Here is a 23,193-nt window from a genome sequence, read left to right on the forward strand (position 1 = left end):
TGGATCGGGTTACATCGCTGCTTCGTCTGCTGCCAAACACATTTAGATGTCCTTGTTACTTCCAGTTTCACCTTGACAAAGATGTCATGGACCATGTTGAAAATCTAAATTGATTCAACCCCATGTCCTGCGTAAAAATTCACAATACTTCAACTGTGCATCATTCGCATACATCCATCCTTTTCATTGGTTGCATTGCTCATTGCATTCTTTCCTTGAAAAAAAATGAACTTAATCATTATTATCAAAAAGAAAAAAGCACGCTTTACGGCGCCCTTACCGAACCCGTGCTAGAGCTAGGGTAATGGGTGAAGTAGAGGAGGTGCAAGAGCAAATGAAGGCCGACACAAAGGCCTTGAAAGAAAAATGGCCACAATGAATAAAGTTTTAACAAGACAAATTTTCAAGTATTATTCAACAATTAAAGCAATGAAAAGAACACAAAAGCAAGCTAAGACTTAAAGAGAAACTTAGAATGGCTCTAGAGTGGAGTAGAAAAACTAAAAAAAAAAAAGACTCAAGAAACCTCTAGTTTTGGAACTTATTTTCTGAATAATTTTCAATTGAAATTTCAGAACTAGGATTGGTATAAAATAAGCATCAATTGTAGAACAAATTTTGAGCCAAAACAATAAGCACACTTCCCTTTTACTTTTTTTTTCCTGGATACTGATTTTTCTGCCAACTTGTATGATTTTTCTTATTTTTTCCTTTAATCCAAATCGCTTGGTTCTTTTTTTATAATTTTGGTCCAAATATCTAGAAAATTCAGTACAAATTTCAGCTCAAAACACATAGTGACCAATTCCCAGTAATTTATACAAGTTCATATGTTCAAGCTGCCAGCACCAGCGATTTCAACCTAGAAATCAAGAGTAGTGTTTATGTTGCTTAAGGCTTGGATAGTTACAATTTGTGTTTGTTTATACTCAATTATCTTGAATAACACAATTCAAGAGAGCTTAAGACTTATTTGATTCACAAATCCAGCCACAACTCAGCACCACAACTCAACTTCATCATAGGCATCATGTAGGAAACTTAGAAAACAAAAAAAAGAGTTCAACAACAAAACTACTTCTAGGAATTGATTTAGAACATGTTACGAACTAAATAACATGCATGAATTAGACTCAAAATTCAAAAGATAGGCTAAGAATGACAAGAATACATGAACAAATGTATCTAGAATTCAATCAACAAAATAAAAATTCAACACATACTTAGAACATAATGTGACAATTATTATGACTAAACATGACCTAAGACAACATGGATTAAGTGATTTACACTTAGATTTTTGTGTTTTTTTTTCTAATCAATATTTTGGAAGAAAATTTAGATCTAAAGGTTCATTACAAGAATATTATGACTGGAAAATGATGGAACATAAAATCAACACAAAAACATGATTCAAGAGTAGATCTATAAAATTTGAACCATAGAAATGCAAGAACAAGTGTAGATCTAAGATTTAATCGGTTTATTTTTTGAATCTACTCTAAATAGAACCAAGCCACAAGAAAATGGAGTATATACATGGAGAATAAGATGAATAACAAGGAATTAAAGTGAATTGACCGAACAAAAAGATAGAGGAAGCAAAAGAACATCACCTAGATGAAGATGCTCTGATACCACATGATTAAGCTCCATTGGAGCTTGTAGGCCTAGGATCTTCTTCATCAATGGATTCCTTTGCTTCTTGGAAGATGAATGGCAGCAGAATGGAGAAGGAAGAGAGAGAGGAGACGTCACTTCAAGGAGAAGATGAGTCTAGAAGAAGCTCACCACCATAGGAGGTCATAGATAAGAGCTTGGAGGAAGAAGAAAATGAATGAAGGGAGAGGAAGAGAAGAGCACGAAATTTTGTGCTCTAAAAGAGCTCTAAAATCTGAAGTTTAATTTTCAAATGATCAAAGTTGAAAAAAAATGCACACACATGGCCTCTATTTATAGCCTAAGTCTCACACAAAATTGGAGGGAAATTAGAATTTCTATTCAAATTTCACTTGAATTTGAAATTGAATTTGTGGAGCTAAATTTTGGAGCCAAAATTTCACTAATTATGATTACTGAATTTTAGTTATGGTTCAGCCGACTAATCCAAGATCAAGTCCAAGATTCTCCACTAAGTGTACTTAGGTGTCATGAGGCATGTAAAGCATGAAGGACATGCACAAAATGTGACTATATGATGTGACAATGGAGTGTAGCAAACAAATGCTCACCTCCCCATCTAAAATTTAATTGGATTGGGCTTCTCCCAATTCAATTAAATTTATTTCCAACCACACACATCAAATATTCACTTAATGCATGAGAAATTACAAAACTACCCCTAATACAAAAAATTAGTCTAGGTGTCCTAAAATATAAGGGCTGAAAAATCCTACACTTCTAGGGTACCTTACCTATATTATGGAGCCCTAAATACAAGGCCCAAAAATAATTAAACCTTAATCTAATATGTACAAAGATAAGCGGGCTCATACTTAGCCCATGGGCCCAAAATCTACCCTAAGGCTCATGAGAACCCTAGGGCCTTCTCTTGCATCTCTGGCCCAATCTTCTTGGAGTCTTCTATTCAATGCCCTTGCGGGGTAGGATTGCATCACAGTATGTGTTTGGGACGTTTGTTCTACGATGCCGTCATCGCCATGTTCCATCGCCACCGTCACTCGTGACTGTCCTCCAAGGTTTGTTCTTCTTTTACTTAGCTGATAACTCGTTGGGATGCTGTCATTGTTGTGTTTTAGTTTTGCTGATTAAACACTGTCTTACATTGAAGTTAGTTTGAATGAAGAAATAATTCCTCCCACACACAAAAATTTTATTCTCAAAAATAGTTTGGAATTAGTGTTGAAATCAGTTGAACAAGAAATATGTATTCTACATTCTCGTAATGTTGTTTATCCATGGTCATTTGTAGGTGACCACGAATCATTGCATGAGAAATTTCTAAAGATTAGGCCCTGTAGGCCTTGTTTATACACTTGTGAGTTAGTCATCTATTTACTACATTCTATCTCTTTATTTTTTTGTGCCATACCTTAAACTTGGTAAAAATTGAGTTTTTAAAGTTGCTTCTCTTATTGTGTTTAAGTAATAATGGTCAGTAAAGTGGGCAAGGCATTCTGACCCTGGTTTTTTATGGTTTGTTTTATGGTTATTTAATTCTGAAAAATGATGAAAAAAAAATCTAATGGTAACCCAACCTCCTATATAAAAGCCTAAAAGTAGAATGTGTATGAAGCAAGTTAATTGTCTTTATTTAAAATCATTATAGCAACTTCAAGAATTCAGAGACTTGAATACCAAGATAGAATCAAATCAAATATAGTTTGTTAATATGATTGTTCCCATTAGACATAACATAATACAATGCCTTAATTAAAGTCAGGCAAATTCAAGCCTAACTACTTATGTAATTTTGTAGGCACTTTTTGTTTTTCTATTTGCATCGTGATCACGATATTCGTTGTTAGAGAATGATAGTGAGCATTATCATAGGTACGAATGTCTTTTATACTTTTGTTAGGCTTTTTTTCTTAAGAGTCCTTTTTTACCTTGTTTTATGTCATTAATGACTATTGTTTTGTATATGATTATTGTTCATCATGAGTGAACCTTAGATTCCTGTTTGAGATTTTAATACAATGATTCTTGCGAACAGTTTGTATTAATCATTGTATTGAATCTTGAATTCTCCGTTTAGACAGTTTGGAAAAAGTCATATTTTTATAGTACATTCATGTGTAAGGGTTAAGTTAATTTTGTTAAATTTGAAGATATTTTGGTACAATGCATTTCTCTTTGTTTTCTAAGTGCATACTTGATTGCTATGGAATTAATCTCATCGCTTTCATATCGTGTACTTGGAGAACAATGCAAAATGCTAGAAAATTTCATCAAATTTAAGAAAAGAAACTTAACCTTGACGTATGAATGTACTATAAAAAATGTCTTCCAGAATATGATAGGGTCACACCTTTAATGAAAAATCATGCATCGAAAAACTTTGTGAGTATAACAGAGTTATTAATTAGGTGGATCAAAGTTGGATAAATGCAAGTCACATGAGCCCTGCGTATGAGGAAGACGTGGAATAATTCTTGGAATTCACCTCCGAAAGAAGTTAATCGGATGAGGATGGAAAATATTTTTGTCCTTATATAAACTGTTTAAATGGGAGACAACAACTACTCGTCGATATACGGGAACATCCACTATGTGATGGGATTAAGAAGAATTATACAACACGGATATGACATGGTGAATTGATAAACATGGAGAGGGAGTCCCAATCTAAATCGATTGATGTACAAATGGGAGATCGCTTAAAGGAAATGATTCGTGACTTGGACAAGAATCTTTTCAGCAAGCAGATGCCCCTATGTATGACACATTGCAAAGTGATTTGAAGAAGGCTTTGTATCCAGGGTGCAAGAAGTCTTTAACGTTGTTGTCAGCGGTGTTAAGTCTGGTTAATGTCAAGGCTAGATATGGGTGGAATGAAAAAATCTTCACTTCACTTCTTCAGGTGGTGCATGATATGTTTCTAGAGGAAAACACATTGCCTAAAAGTTTCTATCAGGCGAAGAAGATATTGTGTCCGATGGGTATGCAGTACCAAAAGATTCATGTATGCCCCAATGATTGCATATTGTACAGAAATGAGTTTGAAGAATTGCACAATTGTCCCAAGTGTGGGGTATTACGGTACAAGGTGAAGGATGATGACAAGTGTAGCAGTGATGAAAGCACCAAGAAAGGCCCCCCGATGAAGGTGTTATGGTATCTTTCGATCATTCTAAAGCGTTTGTTTGCTAATGCAGACGATGCAAAAGACCTTACATGGTACGCAGATGGGAGAAATTGCAATGAAATGCTTTGACATCTAGCTGATTCCTCTCATTGGAAGAAGATTAATAGTTTGTATCCAAAATTCGGCAAAGAGACAAAAAATCTTAGGCTTGGACTTCCCAGTGATGGAATGAATCTGTATGGCAGTTTAAGCACTTAGCATGGTTCATGGCCTGTTTTGCTAGTAATTTACAACTTGCCTCCTTGATTGTGCATGAAGAAAAAATACATGATGTTGTCTACGATGATATCAGGCCCAAGACAACCAAAAAATGACATTGATGTTTATCTCAGTCCCTTGATTGAAGACTTGACAAAGTTGTGGGATGAGGGGGTTGTTGTGTTTGATGTGTATCAAAATGAGACATTCTAGTTGTGTGCAATGTTATTTTGTACTATTAATGATTTTCCAACATATGTGAATTTTAGTGGATATAGTGTTAAGGGCGATCGTGCATGCCCTATCTGTGAAGAAGACACAAGCTACGTATAACTGAAACATGAAAGAAAAATAGTATACACTCAACATCGATGTTTTCCAAAAGCTTATCATCGTTACCGGCGATTAAAAAAAGCTTTTAATGGAAGTCAAGGGCATGATAGTGCGCCGATACTGTTAACTAGTCAACAAGTTCTTGAGCGGGTTGACAACATCAATACTATATTTGGAAAGACCCAAAAGAAGGGGAAAAAAAAAAGCAAAGCTTCCATATGGAAGAAGATGTTGATATTGTTTAATCTTCCATACTAGTCTGATCTAGATGTTAGACATTGTATTGATGTTATGCATATCGAGAAAAATGTTTGTGATAGTGTTATTGGCACGCTTCTAAACATTCAAGGCAAGACAAAGGACAATTTCAATACTCTCCAAGATCTAGTTGAGATAGGTATACAAGATCAGTTACATCCAAGGTCTGATGGTAACAAAATATACTTGCCCTCAACTTGTCATACTTTTTTGAGAAAGGAAAAGATAAGTTTTTATCAGTGTATGCACAGTGTCAAAGTGCCATAAGGATACTTTTCAAATATTATGAGTCTTGTGTAGTTGAAGGATCTAAAGTTAGTTGACTTAAAGTCTCATGATTGTCACATCTTGATGCAACAACTGTTAGTTGTGGGGATACGAGACATTTTGCCTAAGAAAGTCAGACATGCCATAACTTGCCTATATTTTTTCTTCAATGCCATATATAGCAAAGTCATTGATCCTTTCAAGTTAGATGAGTTGGAAAATGAGATTTCTATTATCTTGTGTCAGTTGGAGATGTATTTTCCTCCTTCGTTTTTTGACATAATGGTTCACTTAATTGTTCATTTGATGAGGGAAATTAAATGTGGGTTGTATGTCAATGACAATCCTCCCTAAGTGGTTGCTCTTGGAAGAGATTATGAGGGGTCGACGACTGTCCACAATCCTTTAGGCAATGATCAAATGAAGGTCGGTGTTGAGGAAGTCTGAGATGTTGATGCTCACGTTCCTGTACCCATTCAAGAGGTTCAGTTAGTGAGGCAGACACTTAACACCTTCCTTGCTTGGTCAGCACATCTTGTAAAGCCATACCCAGAACAAGTATTTCATTTTGTTTTTTTAATAATTATTAATAAATGATTTGTTACAAATCAAGTTTTGTCTGTCATTTGCTTAATGTTTATTAACTATGTAGGATAAACAAGTAACTGAGGGACCGACGAAACCTGTAGCTATGCTGAATCCTGACATCGATCCCCTCTACTTGATGACATTGACCATTCCACAGATTTTCCTCAAGCCATTACCGGTGTCGTGGGATGCTAGCGTGTTTTGGGTGTATAATGATAATTTCTCATTGTACATAAAGCATGAAGATCTTTCTGAAATAGTTCATGGTGGTCAATTTCAAAGCATCTTTGTTATACAATTGTAGATTATGTAAGTCACTTTACTTTATTATATATTACCTAACCGATTGTTTTATATTCATGCATAATTTACTATATTTTAACTACAGTAGACATATGACTGAGATAACTATGCGAGCAGGGAATGCCAATGTGTATGGATTCCTCGAGCCATAGTCTATACAAAGATTTATGCAATCACAATTTAAATTAGAAGATTATATTAAGAAATGGATGTAGAATTCACAAAGAGATGTGTACCTAGGAGCCTACTTGAATGGGTAGGTTAAACTGAACAAATCAATTTAAATCATGTATGCTTTATAATAACTTAATGTTCTCCAATACAGTGCACATTGACAACTTGTCATCATTTTGCCTAAGGACAATGTAGTCATTTGGTTTTGTTCCTTGCACAATAGGTCCGACAACTACTTGAAAGGAATTATTAACAGGTCAGTTGTATTTTGTAATACATTTAGTTTATGATTACAATTTGACATCAATATTTTTATTGTATAATACACATGCATATTTCTCTTAATTATTGCTTTGAAGTGATTTCACGACCATCAAGGAAGTAAATTCAAGGTTGTTGTTAGATTGATTATAGTTAATGTAAGTCATTTAAATAATGTTTCATGTCTTAAAAATTAAATTTTACTATACTTCACTTAACTTTGAATATCTAAATATCCTATTCAGTTTAGTGTAATAAGCAAAAAGGAAGCATTGAGTGTGGGTACTACGTAATGCATTGTATGTCAACAATATGTAGAAGCAAGCTTCATGATGATGAATCAAGTTGATTCAAGTAGTTTTGATGATGGAAAAGATGATGATAAAAAGTTCAAGAGAATGATTTCAAGATTGAATCAAGAAGATTCAAAAAATCAAGAGAAGTTTGATTTCAAGATTCAAGAGAAGATGAATTCAAGATTCAAGAGAAGAAATCAAGAAGACTTCACAAGGGAAGTATTGAAAAGATTTTTCAAAAAACAAACATAGCACAATTTTGTTTTTCAAAAGAGTTTTTCTCAAAATTTTCTAAGTTACCAGAGTTTTTACTCTCTGGTAATCGATTACCAGTTTCCTGCAATCAATTACCAGTAGCAAAGTTTGATTTCAAAAGCTTTTAACTGAATTTGCAACGTTCCAATTGATTTTTAAATGGTGTAATTGATTACAATATATTGGTAATCGATTACCAGTGTATATGAACGTTGAAATTCAAATTCAATTGTGAAGAGTCACATCTTTTCATAAAATGCTTTGTGTAATCGATAACATGGTTTTGGTAATCGATTACCAGTGACAAGTTCTGAATAAAAAGTCAAGAGATGTAACTCTTCCAATGATTTTCTCAAAGATTTTCTCAAGGTTATAACTCTTCCAATGGTTTTCTTGACCAAACATGAAGAGTCTATAAAAGCAAGACCTTGACTTGCATTTCAATAGTTTTTACATAACTCTTACAACTTTTAGAATTTCTTGAACTACTTTTGAGAAATCTTGAAACCTTGGCTTCTCATCTTTCTTCTTCTTCCTTTGCCTAAAGCTTTCTAAGTTTTCTGGTTTCCAAACCTTGTTCTTTCACAGAAAACAAAAGTGTGCTATATCTTTTCATTCTCTTCTCCCTTTGCCAAAAAGAATTCGACAAGGACTAATCGCCTGAATTCTTTTTGTGTCTCTCTTCTCCCTTTTCCAAAAGAACGAAGGACTAACCGTCTGAATTCTTTTGTGTCTCCCTTCTCCCTTTTCAAAGAATTCAAAACGACACAGTCTGAGAATTCTTTTAATTCTTCCATTTCCCTTAAACAAAAGATTTCAAAGGACTAACCGCCTGAGAACTTTGTCTTAACACATTGGAGGGTACATCCTTTGTGGTACAAGTAGAGGGTACATCCTTTGTGGTACAAGTAGAGGGTACATCTACTTGGGTTGTTGTAACTAAGAACAAGAGAGGGTACATCTCTAGTGGATTAGTTCAAGTGGAGGGTACATCCACTTGGTTGTTCAAAGAGAACAAGGGAGGGTACATCCCTTGTGGATCTTTGCTTGTAAAGGTTTTTACAAGGTTGAAAAGAAATCTCAAAGATCGTAGGTCGCTTTGGGACTGGATGTAGGCATGGGTTGTTGCCGAACCAGTATAAATTCTTGTATTTTTCTTCTTCTTCCCTACACTCTTTAATTTCTACTATGCACTTTAATTATCGCTTTTACTTTTGGTTAAGTTTTTATTTCTATTCTTTACTTTCTTAACATTATAGTAAAAGCCTAATTGAATCTAGTAACATTAAGAAGGATAAGTTTTTTAATTAGTAAAGATTCATTAATAATTAATTTAACCCTCCTTCTTAATTATTCTGAGGCCACTTGATCCAACACAATAGTCCTAAGAGGTTTCAAGGATAACTAGGAAACGTTAATTACTTACTTCAAAACTAATTCAATTTCTTATAATTGTTATTGTTTAGGCTCATTTATTAACTTATGTTTTATTATATCATGATTTTACTTATCAAAGATCATTGGAATAAGAGAGAATGAAGATAATTCGCATTCAATGAACAAGATATTATTTGAAAGTTAAAAATCAAACACTAGGAGTTTAAGTAATTTTAGACTTGTAGAGTAGTTATTATGTTAATTTATATTAGGTTACAAATCATTTTATGTATTCACTTTCATTTTTTTTATGTATACAAATCATTTTATGTATTCACTTACAACATTAGCTCTTAGCAAAATCGAGGTTGTAAGGTACATTACAACATCGATTTTGATCAAAATCAATGATATTTTTTATAAACTTCTTATTATACGAAATCAATTTTCATAAAAATCAATGTTGTATAGTAGATTTCAACATCAGTTTTCATAACCAATATTAAAATTGATACTTTTAATAACGATAATTTTAACATCGGTTCATAACTAATGTTAAAAGTTCGTAATAACTGATGTTAAAAACATATTTTTTAGTATAAAAAAATAATGAGAACCACAATATATCCTAAATAATTTCTATAATTTTCTTTAAGAATCATGATATTACTCTTTTAGAGTTAGATTTCTCCTTACCATTCATTTTCTTATAATCTAATGGATAAGGTCAGTTACTTATTACAACGGTTAGATTCCAAGAAAAAATTAATAATAATGATGAAATGTAACTTTAAGAAAGTTATTCTTGAACTCACTCTCTCTCTCTCTCTCTCTCTCTCTCTCTCTCTCTCTCTCTCTCTCTCTCTCTCTCTCTCTCTCTCTCTCTCTCTCTCTCTCTCTCTCTCTCTCTCTCTCTCTCTCTCTCTCTCTCTCTCTCTCTCTCTCTCTCTCTCTCTCTCTCTCTCTCTCTCTCTCTCTCTCTCTATATATATATATATATATATATATATATGTTACCTTTTCGTGCACCCAGAAATGGATCCAAGGAAACATATATGAAAAATAAGTTTTTGAGTTAATATTTTCTTAAAATTTATATAATAGTAGATTATATCTGTAATTTTATCCATAAAATTAATAATAATTATTTTTAAAATTTATTATTTATTAAATTATTATTTCTTAAACTTAAATATTTAAATAGTTATGTAAAAAAAATGATCCCATTTTGATACACTAATGAATTCGTCCCTGCATGCACCATGAGTTATTTTTAAGTGAAGAGACAATTGTTGACATTTATTTGTGGGCAGGGAGCTTACAATAGACTACATATATTTAGGTAGGACGAAGCATGAGTTTAACACAAATAGTTAGGTGATTTTTTAAAAAAAAAATTATGAAAGTTGAGGAGAAAATATGCAATTAATTAGGCAAATAATTTTTCATTTCAAGCAATTAGAGTATAAAATAAATTATTATTATTATTATTAATTAGCATCACATCTAAATAGAAAATTAGGCTAAATTAAATTTCATAATCTCCGGACACGTCCTATTTTGAATGTTCCACACATATTCTTTAGAGTGTGTTTGGATGAGGAAATTTAAAATTTTAAAGAATTTTAAATTTTGAGAATTTCAAATGCTTCAATTTAAATTCCTTCATTTCTAAAATTTTTTGTTTGGATAAAAAATTAGATTTCTTCATTTTTAAAATTTTGTGTTTCGATAAAGAAATTAAATTTCTTCATTTTCAAAATTTTTGTTTAGATAAGGAAATTGAATTTCTTCATTTTTAAAATTTCTTATTTTGATAAAATAATCAAATGCATTCTCTTTTAAAATTTTATATTTTAATAAAACAATTTTTGCGTCATTGCAATGAAAAAAGCTTTCCGAACTTGCAGCAGCACACGCTCATTAGTGATTGCTCAGTAAGTTGTGAAAGCTTAAGCAATGCTCCAAAGAAACCTCTGCCATGTGACAACTCCTCTGCTCCTCAATTCGTCATCATCCTCACAAACACCAACACCCACCCCTACCCTACTAATTCCCACTCCTTCTTTCTCTATTAGTACTTGGCATGTGCCAAAACTTCCTCTCTCACGTGCCTCCTTCGCCGGAGAGTCTCTCCATCAAGCCTCACTACTCCTCCAACTTCGCCTACTCCGCCATCCGCTCTGCCACCTTCCTCCACAAGGTCGCCCTCTCCTTCCGCGACTTCCACCTCCTCCGCCACATCGGCGTCGGCGACATCGGAACCGTCTACCTCTACCGCCTCCGGCACGCCAACAACAACCAATTCAAAAACCACGAAGAAGATGCTTCCTGTTTATATGCCATGAAGGTGGTGGACAAAGACGCAGTGACATTGAAGAAGAAGTCTCAGAGAGTGCAAATAGAGTACTATTGCAAGAGAGAGAATGACAACACAAAAAAATTTGAAATTCTTTCATAAAATGAAAGAATTTGAAATGCTAATATTTAAGTTAACTAAAATTCCTGATCAAAATACTCAAATTTTAATTTTTTTTCAAATTTTTATCCAAACATCTTATTTAATTGAAAAGTAATTAAAATTCTTTAAAAAATGAAATTACCCTATTAAATTTTCTCATCCAAACATACTCTTAAAGAATCATTTGGTGCAGGATATATAAGATAAAATAGGATAGGATAAAAACATGATTGGAGAAGAATAGTAGGATAACTTTAATCCTATCTAATATTGTTTAGTGGATACCGTATAAAAAAAACAATCGGATACAATATAAATTTTGCTCAAATAAAAAAATCATTACTTCAATAAATTACATATAATCTTTTTTACAAATTATGAAAATCACATAAAATTATAATTTTAACTAAACTATATAAAATTATATTTTATTTATGCAATTACTTTTGTTAAAATTATAATCAAATTATGTAATTTTTAAATATTATAATTATTATTCAAATATTTAATTAATAATATAATTTATGTTTATATCTCAAAATTATATATATATATATATATATATATATATATATATATATATATATATATATATATAGAGAGAGAGAGAGAGAGAGAGAGAGAGAGAGAGCTTATCTTATCTTATTAATCCTAACTTAGATAAGAAATACAATAGACCAATAGAATAAAAATAAGAGATAGGATAATACTATTAAGCACAACAAACAATATATTACAATATGATAAAACGATTATCTTATCTCTTATCTTATCATATCATATTTCAAATACCAAATAATTGAATCTTAAATTTTTTAATAAAAGTTAAATGAGTTGGATTTCGGAAATATTTTTAAGACAAAATTAATTTATCGATCAAAATTAATATATATACAGATACAATACAACAACTTTAATTGATGCAGTTGGAACAATAAGTATTAAAGCTACTCCCGCTTCACCCTCATTATTATACCTTCGTTATTACCACACCTAACTGATGTACGTGGTACTATCCATTCTGCACCATATAAATTCAAAATTTATTTGCCCTTATTATTATCATACCTAATTGATGTATTTTTTCTTGGTTACACACTTACAATTATTATTACAGGTAAAAACAGACAATAAATAAAAGTGGATTAATGGATGGATCGGATCAGTCCAAAGGATGAATCGCATCAGACAATATATAATAATAACTTAATAAGGTTGATTACTGAATTTTCAAAAAATATGTTATATGTTTAAAATTTTAAACAAATTTATAATTATACTTTTAAATATGTTAAATTTCCCCTTAATTTATTTACAATTATTCTGATTCACTATCCCTTCAAATTTATAACCAAATAGGTAAAAGTATATATATATATATATATATATATATATATATATATATATATATATATATATATATATATATATATATATAAAGTTTCCACCAAAATTTTAAATCCTCAAAGTATTATAATTTTACTCTAAAGTTTCCCATTAATTTATTCAAGCTAAAATATAATTTTTCTATTTTGTAAAAACAATATACTCTTAATGTTCTATTACAATTTTCAATAACCTAAAAGATATAAAATTTGTTGAGGGGTTAAGAAAGAAATAAATAAGAGAAAAAATTGCGTGTTGATCCCTCACACTAAAAAAAAAAGACTTGCTCACTTGTTTCCTTGTTTTAGGTTTAATTAGGGACTTACTCTGATTTTCCCTCAGTTTCGGCTTCTCATTGGGTCGTTCTCATCTAATCATTAGTCGCCGTATTATATGTGGTTGTAACTGTCAGAATTAATTCAAATATTTCAAAGCTTTAACAAGTAAGTTGTCCTTTTTTTTTTTATTAACCACCTATCAAGAAAAAGTTGATGCATTTCTTTCTTTAAACTGTTTTCTTGCATTCTTCCTTGTTTTCTCTGCCAAAGCATCAGCTACTCTCTCTAACCACCGCACTGTCAAAGCACACCAAAACTGTGTGCAATTTAATTATGCAACAATGACTCTCCTCCCTTTCCTCACTTTCAATATTTGTCATCAATTTTAGAATTTCCTTCTGTTTGGCCATGCTGTTGCGAAACGGTGGCAAAAAAACTCTCATTCGCAGCGTTAGAAAACTCTCCTTTGAGGTTCTCACCTAAAGCCCCTCCGCTGAAGATGAATCGGATCCCGTTGATTCTGTCAACCCGCATTCTGCAAGAAGGTGAGTGAAGCGAATGTATGTGTAGTTGCAGCGACGTGTGAGGCGGCGAGTGAGGTTTCGATGAGCGCACATGATGGTATCCAGAATTGCACGACGCGTGAGGCATGGTTGTTTGGGTGGAGAGGGAGTAGCTATGTGCTTTGGTGGAAGAAGAAAGTGGGGCGCGTGATTTATTGGAAAAACTGTGAATGTTTATTGCTTGAAATTAATGTGAAATGAGCCATGCTTTTTATGTGTGATTTTTAATTGATGCGACATATTTTAATTGGAGGAACAAGATCTAAGACACATTTAGTGAGACTGGTGATTTTAATCTTTACTCCAGTAGAAAAATCAAACCTAAGTTCTAGTATATCTATCTTAATTCCACCACGTACTAGATCCATCTTAGTGGGTTCTAGAAGCTGGAATTAAAATCTGATCGTTTGTGATGTTTTATTATTAATAATTAATATGCATAATTCTTGTTATACAACTACAAATCATTCTTTTTCTTAAGTCACACTTTTTCTTCTTATTATTCTAACTCTCACGGGACATGTCTTTTATGTTAAAAGAAATGTGAATTTGTGCGGTTGTGCGCTGTCAGAATTAATCCAAATATTTCAGAGCATCAATAGCATGTTTCTTTCTTCTTCTTTTTTTACAGCTTTCTTAGGCTTTTTATTGCATATTTACTTTCGTTGATCGATAAGACAATTAGTTTACATATCATGCATAGAACTTTTCTTGTTCAATTAGTTTATCGGATCGAATGTTGCTCATCATATTCATTAACTAGTATATGTAAGAAACTCGCAGTAACTGGAAATAACTAACAAGTATGTGATGTTATATAGTTAATAATTAGGATTAAATATATTTTTTATCTTTTATATATATTCAATTTTTGTAGTTGATCCTTAATAAAAAATTTCTTCGAATCTGTTCACTGATATTTGAAAAGTTTTATTTTTAGATCTCTATTATCAGTTAAGTGATGACGTGTTCGTTAAATATTTAATAACGTGATTTGTGGTAAATCAAAAACCACCAATATTTGTTTCAAAATCAAATTTAAATCCTCTAAACGCCAGAATTAATTAAAGAGAAAAATAAATAAATCAAACAATATTGAGAAACTTCTTCACCCCTTCACCTACCTTCTTATCCCTTCAGCATTCATCTTCTACTTGTTGTCAATAGGAAGGGAGGGGTCGCTCTGCTAGTACATGGATGGAGGGTTGGGGGAGATGGTGATCGTGGCACGCACGTGTGTGAACATGGTGCACCTTTTGCACGTGTGGCTACTGTTCAAGTTGGCATACGTGTCGCGGGAGTCGCTTGTGATGGGGTGTAGGAAACTGTGGGACGTGCTTTAGATTGTGTTGCATTACCTGTGATCGTTGAAGGGGTTCTAGCTTGACGCATTCGTGATCCTCCTAGTTCGCCAGGTAAGGATTTTTGGTAAACTGCTAGTTTCATTCACTATATCCCACACTACAAAGTACAAACACTCACTTCTACATTCTATCTTCTTTCTCACTTGCACGTGTTTGCCTCTTCAGTCTTCACTTTGGAGATTGGAGGAGAATTGTGTGGTGATTGAAAAAAGTAGAAGATGAAGGTTGAAGGGATAAGAAGGTAGGTGAAAAGCTTCAGGTGGAAGAGAACGACAGCAAGTATCTTCTTTCTCACTTGCACGTGTTTGCCTCTTTAGTCTTCACTTTGGAGATTGGAGGAGAATTGTGCGGTGATTGAAAAAACTAGAAAATGAAGGTTGAAGGGATAAGAAGGTAGGTGAAAAGCTTCAGGTGGAAGAGAACCACAACGAGGTTAGGGGAATTGGTATTGGGATTGGAATTCTTGGTGGATTCATTTAGGGTTTTGACAACATCGTTTTGCCAAAGCTTCTTGCAGAGGTGAAAGGGTTTGTGAGGTTCGACGGTAAGGGTGCGGAAGCAGCTAGCGGTGATGTGCTGGTTGGATTAGAGGTTGTGGCCATGGAGGCGGAGGGTGGAGGAGTCTTTGTGGAAGTCGTGGCACGTGACTTTGATGTCGAGGGTGAGTTTTACATGTGAGGAAATGTTCTTCTTTGTGGGTGAATCGAGGTGGCATGGACCTTGCGGGTGGTGTCAAAAAATTTAAATTTGATTTTGAAATAAATATTGGCGATTTTTGAGTCGTCACAAATCGTGTTATCAAATATTTAATAGACACATCATCACTTAACTAACAGCAGGAATTTAAAACAAAAATTTTCAAATATTAAGGATTTGATTCGAAGGAAAAATTTATCATGGATCAAATGTAAAAATTGAGTATACATCAGGAATAAAAAATATATTTAAGTCTAATAATAATTATAACAACATTTTTTGTATGCAATTACAAATCATCAAATATATGCTCATCATGAAGTAACACGCTTAAAATATAACGAATATATAAACAAATGAATGGATGGCAGCAACCCAACTGAAACTCCTCAAGCTTCATCTCGAAGAATTATAACTTCAAACATGAACACGACAAGAGAAGATAGGTCAAGAGTTAACCTTGCTGCTCAAGAGGGAGACATAGATGGCCTCTACACAGTGATTCAGGAAAATCCACATGTTTTGGAAGACATAGATTCAATTCCATTTGTTGACACTCCTTTGCATGTTGCTGCTTCGGTTGGACATCTCCGATTTGTTACCGAAGTTATGAGGTTGAAACCTTCCTTTGCTTGGAAACAAAATCCAGAAGGATTGACTCCCATCCATCTTGCTCTACAACACGGCCATGATAACGTGGTTCTTCGCCTTGTATCCATAAACAATGACCTCGTCCGAGCCAAAGGGAGGAAAGGTCGTACTCCACTGCATTTGGCAAGTAAAAAAGGAGAAATTGACCTTTTGACAAAATTCCTCTTGGCTTGTCCAAATTGCATTGAAGATGTAACAGTTAAAAGTGAGACTGCACTGCATATTGCAGTCAGATGTGGGCAATTCGAGGCTCTCCAAGTCCTAGTTGGGTGGCTTAGGAGAACTCCCCCATAAAGGTGCCCGTGATTTGGAACGTACAACATTGAATTGGGAAGATGAAGAAGGCAATACCATTTTGCATATTTCGTCACGCGAAAATAACTTACAGGTAACGTATCTTTTTTTTCTCTCTATGTTTGAAAGTTAATTATAAGATTCTTCTCATAACTTTGTCACTTTTTATAAAATTCTTTTATGTATTAACTATTTGTTTTTATTATTCATTTGAGTTTAATTATTTTTTATCCGAACATTAATAATAAATAATTAAATAAAAATAACAAAATGATAATTTTAAAATGATAGTATAAATAATTAATAAATTTAATGTGATTAATTAAATTAATTAATTTTCTAAAATAATGTACATTAGTTGAAATAATTTTATAATTAAAAAAAGAGAATATTTATTTTAAATCTTTTAAAATATGTCTTCTTGACTGAATCTAATGTCTCGTGAAATTTATAACATTCCCACACTTTATTTAACTAACTAAACTACATCCCATTCTAAAAAAATCCCTTAATTTGAACAATCTACGTTAGTAATTTTATTGCAATTTTGGTGAACATATGAATAATTACCGCGTACACTAATCATAAAGATTTTAGTTGCTAACGTGGTTATATAGCATTTAAAAGAGTTAATACTAATTCGTATGTATTTAATTAATTTAAATTTAATTATATTTAATATATATCTATTAATTTAGGAATGTAATAAGTGGGCAAATTTACGAGAGGGGGTTAGTTTTAAAAACTAATTATCAAAGAGGGTCTCTTTTTAAACAATTTGCAACCAGGGTCCGTTTTTTTTATGGGTACCGCCATCTTCAATGGCGATACTAAGCTTTCTCGCCACGGCCTTGTGCAACCAGTGGCTCCAGCGAGACAAGGTCGTGGATGTGTCTCGCCAGTAGCACGGGCGGCACCTCCACGTAAGCTGCTATCTCGCCATCTTCAATGGCGATACCAAGCTTCTCGCCATCTTCAATGGCAGCACCAAGCTTCTCGCCAATTTCAATGGCGGTACCCATCAAAAAACAGACCCTGGTTGTAAATTATTTAAAAAGAAACCCTCTTAATTAATTTTTAAAACTAAACCCCTTTCATAAATTTGCCAAATTAGTGCATACATTTTTGTATTGATAGGTAGTTCATTTTTCTCATCGATTCCATCCAACTTTGATTTGCGCGTATATACAACACCATTTTGCACGTTTCTGCACTCATGAATGACCTAAAGGTATCCATCTCTGTCTGTCTGTTTGGAACTTAACTTTGATTAAGAGTTTAACTTATATAAGCTGCTAGTGTAAAATATTTACACATAAGAATTCACCTTATCCTCACATAATATTAATCATACTTGAATTCACTTTTGATCCTACATTTTTTTAAAATTAATGCACATTTGGTCTTCAATAATATTTTTAGAATTTAGCAGTACCTACTGTCAACTTTTTAAATGAAAATTGTTGGCCTGCCAAGCTTGTGTTGATGTGGAACTCATGTTGTACATGACAGTTTGATAATGTAACATTGATAATGTGTTGATATGATATTGATAGTGTTGTGGTTTGTTAATATGTTTGTTGGACTGACATGTTATCTATATATCAATGTCCCATTAATAATTTTTATTAAAGATTAACGACAAACTATCAATAAATCAAAATAATTAAATTTTAAAAATATAAGGATTAAATGTGTAATAAAAAATTCTAATAGATTAAAATTGTGCAATAAAAAATTATAGAAACTAGAAGTAGATTTAAGCCAATTAATTAATTGGATAATACAACAAAGTGCTCAAATCTTATTAGATATTTATACAAAAGCATTTGATGCTAATAAGACATACAAATTAAACTTTTTAATACAGCATTGCACGGAAATATTTTATGCATAAAATATGTTTGCTAATATACAATAGTTACAATGAACTTAAGTTTAGATATCGTATCCAAAGATTAAATGTAATTCCAAAATGATCCAATTTTACAATAAACTGAACAATTTGGGTTTTAATTCACGGTTTGGAAAAAGGATGTTCAATTACTCAGAAGAAATAGAATCCGAAGAGCAAGAAGTTCACCATTAAAGAGACTAGCATATAGAAAAGCCTAGGATTATAACTTCAATTAAGCAAAGTGTTACGTACGTCATTTGATAAGTGTACCAATTCGGTCTAATTTTTTAAAATGTGTATACAGATTGTATCCACAAAGGTTATGTTTGTATCAATCCATTTGTGTAAACCAATTTCTAGGCAAAGGATAATTTGATTTTTTGTATAAGACTGTAGAAATTTAAAGCAAACAATATTGTAAATGACTAAAACAAAGTAAATTTCTGAGAGGCAAACAAGCAAACAGTTTGTGTGCAAAGCTGAGTTTAATGCAGATTTTTGAAAGATGTTGGGTGATTGGCTTTACTAAACTAACTTTGGATACAATTTTTCATCCTTCAATACTAAGTTAAATGTAACTCTAACTCACAAATATACCCTAGTAAAAGGGTAGTCACTTAACTTATTCCTAATTTCTTAGTAAGTTAAACCAAGTGATTTGGATCAAAGAAAGAATTAAAAACAGAGCTAATAAATATCATTCCATCTAGATATGAATCCATTAGAAGCCTTCATTCAGTTTTTAATTAGTAATATAGTATTTCCCAATGACAATCATACTATAGCACTTGCATATGAGTGATTAAAGCATAAATAAGACAATAATATAGGAAAGAAGACAATGACAATGAAACAAAATAACACTAAATAGACACTAGGAATAATTGCAATAAAGAGTGTTTAGTGCACCTCCATCAATGGATTTCCTAACTTCTCATTGTCATGAGAGACATATAAAATGTGAAATTGCAAGCAAAAATGGAGAACTAAGGTGGAAGATGAAGAAAGACAAAGATAGGTGAAGCTTCAACTGCCAACACAAAGCCCTTGGTCAGTATTCCCCTAGGATGAGAGTATTTGTTTTGTCATTTCTGCATAAAGGCCAACTCACTTGGCAAAGCAGCGCTCACTTAGCGAATTACAGGAAATTGCAAAATCTTCTCTTGGTAGAACGAACAATTCACTTTGCGAGCATGAGTTCATTGAGCCAATTAAAAAAATCCTTAATTCCTCTTTTGGCAGAGGCATTACTTCGCTTAACAAGAAGTTGCTCGTTGAGCAACACTAAAACACTATTATGGCTCCTAGAAGTGTGTCATGCATTCTCTCTCTAGGAGCCTTTCTTGTTGAGTGATTAAACTGATTCGCTGAGCGACAAATTTCTTGAGATCTTCATCTTCTCTTTCAAATGCACTAACACTCTACAAAACACAATAAAAGCTAATAAATTTCCTAACTTCTCACTACATGAAACTAAAACCTAAAAGAACAATAAATCCTAATTAAATGGAGTCAAATAAGCAATAAATAAGGAAAAAAGTGAGATAATTGTTGTGGGAATTAGATGAAACAATATGCACAATAATTATCACAAATAAATTCTCCAATTTCTTATTTCAATTGATTTTTTAATTAATTTTCAATTGTAGACCATAATTATCTTAAAATAACTAATAGATTATGATCAAGTGTTATTGATAGTCTTTTCCTTAATTTAATTCCTATTTGGTCATTTAGGATTTAAATTGAGGAAGACATAAACACAAAGAGAAATATTAAAGATTATTAACTTGGTCAGAAGCTCACAAAATACATTTGGCCATTTGCTATTTTATAAACCCAATTGTTCTATAATTTCGTCAATTACACATAGATGGTCACTAACAAATAAAAAACTAATGTATTAGAGTGATCAATTCTAAATAGGTAAATAACAGCAGTAGAACAATTCAATTGACTGGTCAATTACAAAATTCAATTAGTAAGAATTGACATTTACAAGCACAATTACATCATAACCCTGAAAAGGGGGGAAATCAACCAGCCATAGGCACGTGGAGGCAAATTAACAACACCAGAGATGCATGAACAATAAAAAAGAGTATGAAATTTTGCAATTCAGAACCCCCGTGAGGTTCTTCACATTCTTTCCTATCCTCAAAAGCTCCCTCGGAGTCATTCAGTCACTCACTCAGGGTATTCTAATTTCAAAACAGAGTAAAATATACAATAACTCTCATTGTCCTTTTTTTTTCTATTTATAATCAACTTTGTGACTAAATGGGTGCAAATTCCAGCATGGTCATGCTCAGATTAGCATGATCATGTTGAAAGTGCAAGATTTTTGAAATTTGAATTTGCATGGTGCCTTCATGGATGAACACGATCATTGCAGCACACTTGTGTTGTGCATAGCACAACTGCCAGGAGGTGCCCAAATATTCTTCAAGTCATCCTTTTTAGGCTACTTTCCTACTTGTTCCATTCTTGTTGCATTGTTAACTAAAAACGTGAGCTGTGCCAAAATAAAACATAAGAATTAAAGAATTTTATGGCAAAAAACTCTCATCCCGTCACGCATAAAATATGGTTTAGTTATCAATTATCATGTTACATCTATTCTAATAATAAAGGAAACATCCCATTTTGATGTCTACATTTTAGTTTTATCCTTCAGCAATTTATTTTATTTTTAACAACTGTTCCACTACTTTTTTTAGTTAATTACTTTCTTTCCTTACTCTTTTTTTAACTTCTAAACTTTTCTTCTTTCTTTTATTTTATTATTTTTATGTAAAATATACAGAGAGGCAAGGAGTGCCTCTCTTCGCCTAGTTATAATTAAGGATATTAACTACTTTCTATTCTAATGATACAATTATCTAAGAAAACATAAAATGAATCTCAATTATCATCTCAATATTTTTTTTAATCATAAGAATTTAGTTCCTATATAAGAACTGTTTCCTACATCTAGAAGTCGTAGCAGCACCTCTATTAGTGATCTTGACTAACTTGTTCTATAAACTTAATAACCTTATAATTAAGAATTGTCATTGGAGATGTTCTAACAATTGTTTTCATTTATATTTTGGTGGGATAGGCGCTTCAATTGTTGCTAAAGACTAAAGTGGATTTGAAGGCCAAGAATTTGGAGAACTCAACAGCACTAGATGTAGTAACTAGCGCAGAGATAAGGAATGCATTAGTTAAGGCTGGTGCAAAACAAGGTTCATCAGTTACTAATGCTCCCACCCTTGCAGATAAACTAAGATGGAACATCACACTCATGGGAAAAATAACTATATTTGTACTTCGCATTAGAAGCGACATAACAGAGGACCAACGCCAAGCTTTTCTCATAGTTGCTGCTCTTATTGCAACCGCAACTTATCAATCAGCACTAAGTCCCCCTGGTGGAGTTTTTCAGGCTAATGCTGGAAACAATAATAATAATAATGTTAATATCACTTCCCTCAATTCTACTACTATTGCTACCCAAGGAATTAATGTTGGGACTTCTGTCATTTCTGAAGGTGATTTCTTGACCTTATCGATTTTCAATTCACTTTCTCTTTTGACTTCAACCGTAACAATGTATATTCTCACGCCAAGTGGGATAGTGGGTACTATATTGTTCACGCCAATGTTTTGGTTTGCCTACTGCTATCTATATTCTATAAGGGTAATATCCCCGACTAATGCTACCAAATATTTCAATTTGATTATGCTGTGTTTATTCTTCTTCTTGTACTCGGGAGTATGGTGGACATTTTCCATAGTGTACAAGAGACTTAAGTGTCATGAAAAGAAGAGGGATATTGGAACAAGGAATAGTACAGGAAGAAATATATGGTAGCGGTAGCATTATGGCTTCAAATTTGACTATCTGTAGTGTAGATAGTTATGTTTGAAATAATAATTAGAAAATGAAGTCTCAGAAGATGAAGGGTTGTGAGTTTCTATACATTAAGAAGCATTATTCTTATGTAAAGTATATTATTCCTTCTTATGTATTTACAAGACATTTACTATTAGTATTATGTCCACTTAGCTGTATTTTAATTGAGTATTAATGTAATGGTTATAATATACTCTATTAAAAATAAAGGACTAATTCATCTAGCATTATCTGTGGCAAAGTAATAGAATCTCTTGTATTTTGCTATAGTTTTCTCTTTATATGTAGCATGTATTATATTGGTTTGCCACTGCTATGTCTAATATTCTATGAAGGTCAGTGAAGTTCCGATTCATTGAGTGATCTGGGTCTCGCTAGTGAATATTTCCTGAAGTATGCACCAACATGTTTTTGTTAAAGCAAGAAACTAAAAACTGAACATGAGTGAAATGGGAGAAGAAAGCATAAAAGAAAGATCACAACCAACAGAAAATGGTGGAAGATAGAATTGTATTTTCCTTCTAGTGTTTCCAGCATACATAAGTGGCTTGTAGTTACTGAAAA

At 32.6% G+C, this 23,193-nt stretch overlaps 1 pseudogene; it reads left to right on the top strand.

Annotated features, from left to right (window-relative positions):
- The first annotated feature begins 13,217 nt into the window (after positions 1-13,217).
- Positions 13,218-22,770, top strand: LOC100795362 (ankyrin repeat-containing protein BDA1-like; annotated as a pseudogene).
- Positions 22,771-23,193: the final 423 nt, after the last annotated feature.

This window comes from Glycine max, chromosome 6, assembly GCF_000004515.6.
Source record: "Glycine max cultivar Williams 82 chromosome 6, Glycine_max_v4.0, whole genome shotgun sequence".
In the NCBI taxonomy this organism is placed as follows: domain Eukaryota; kingdom Viridiplantae; phylum Streptophyta; class Magnoliopsida; order Fabales; family Fabaceae; genus Glycine; species Glycine max.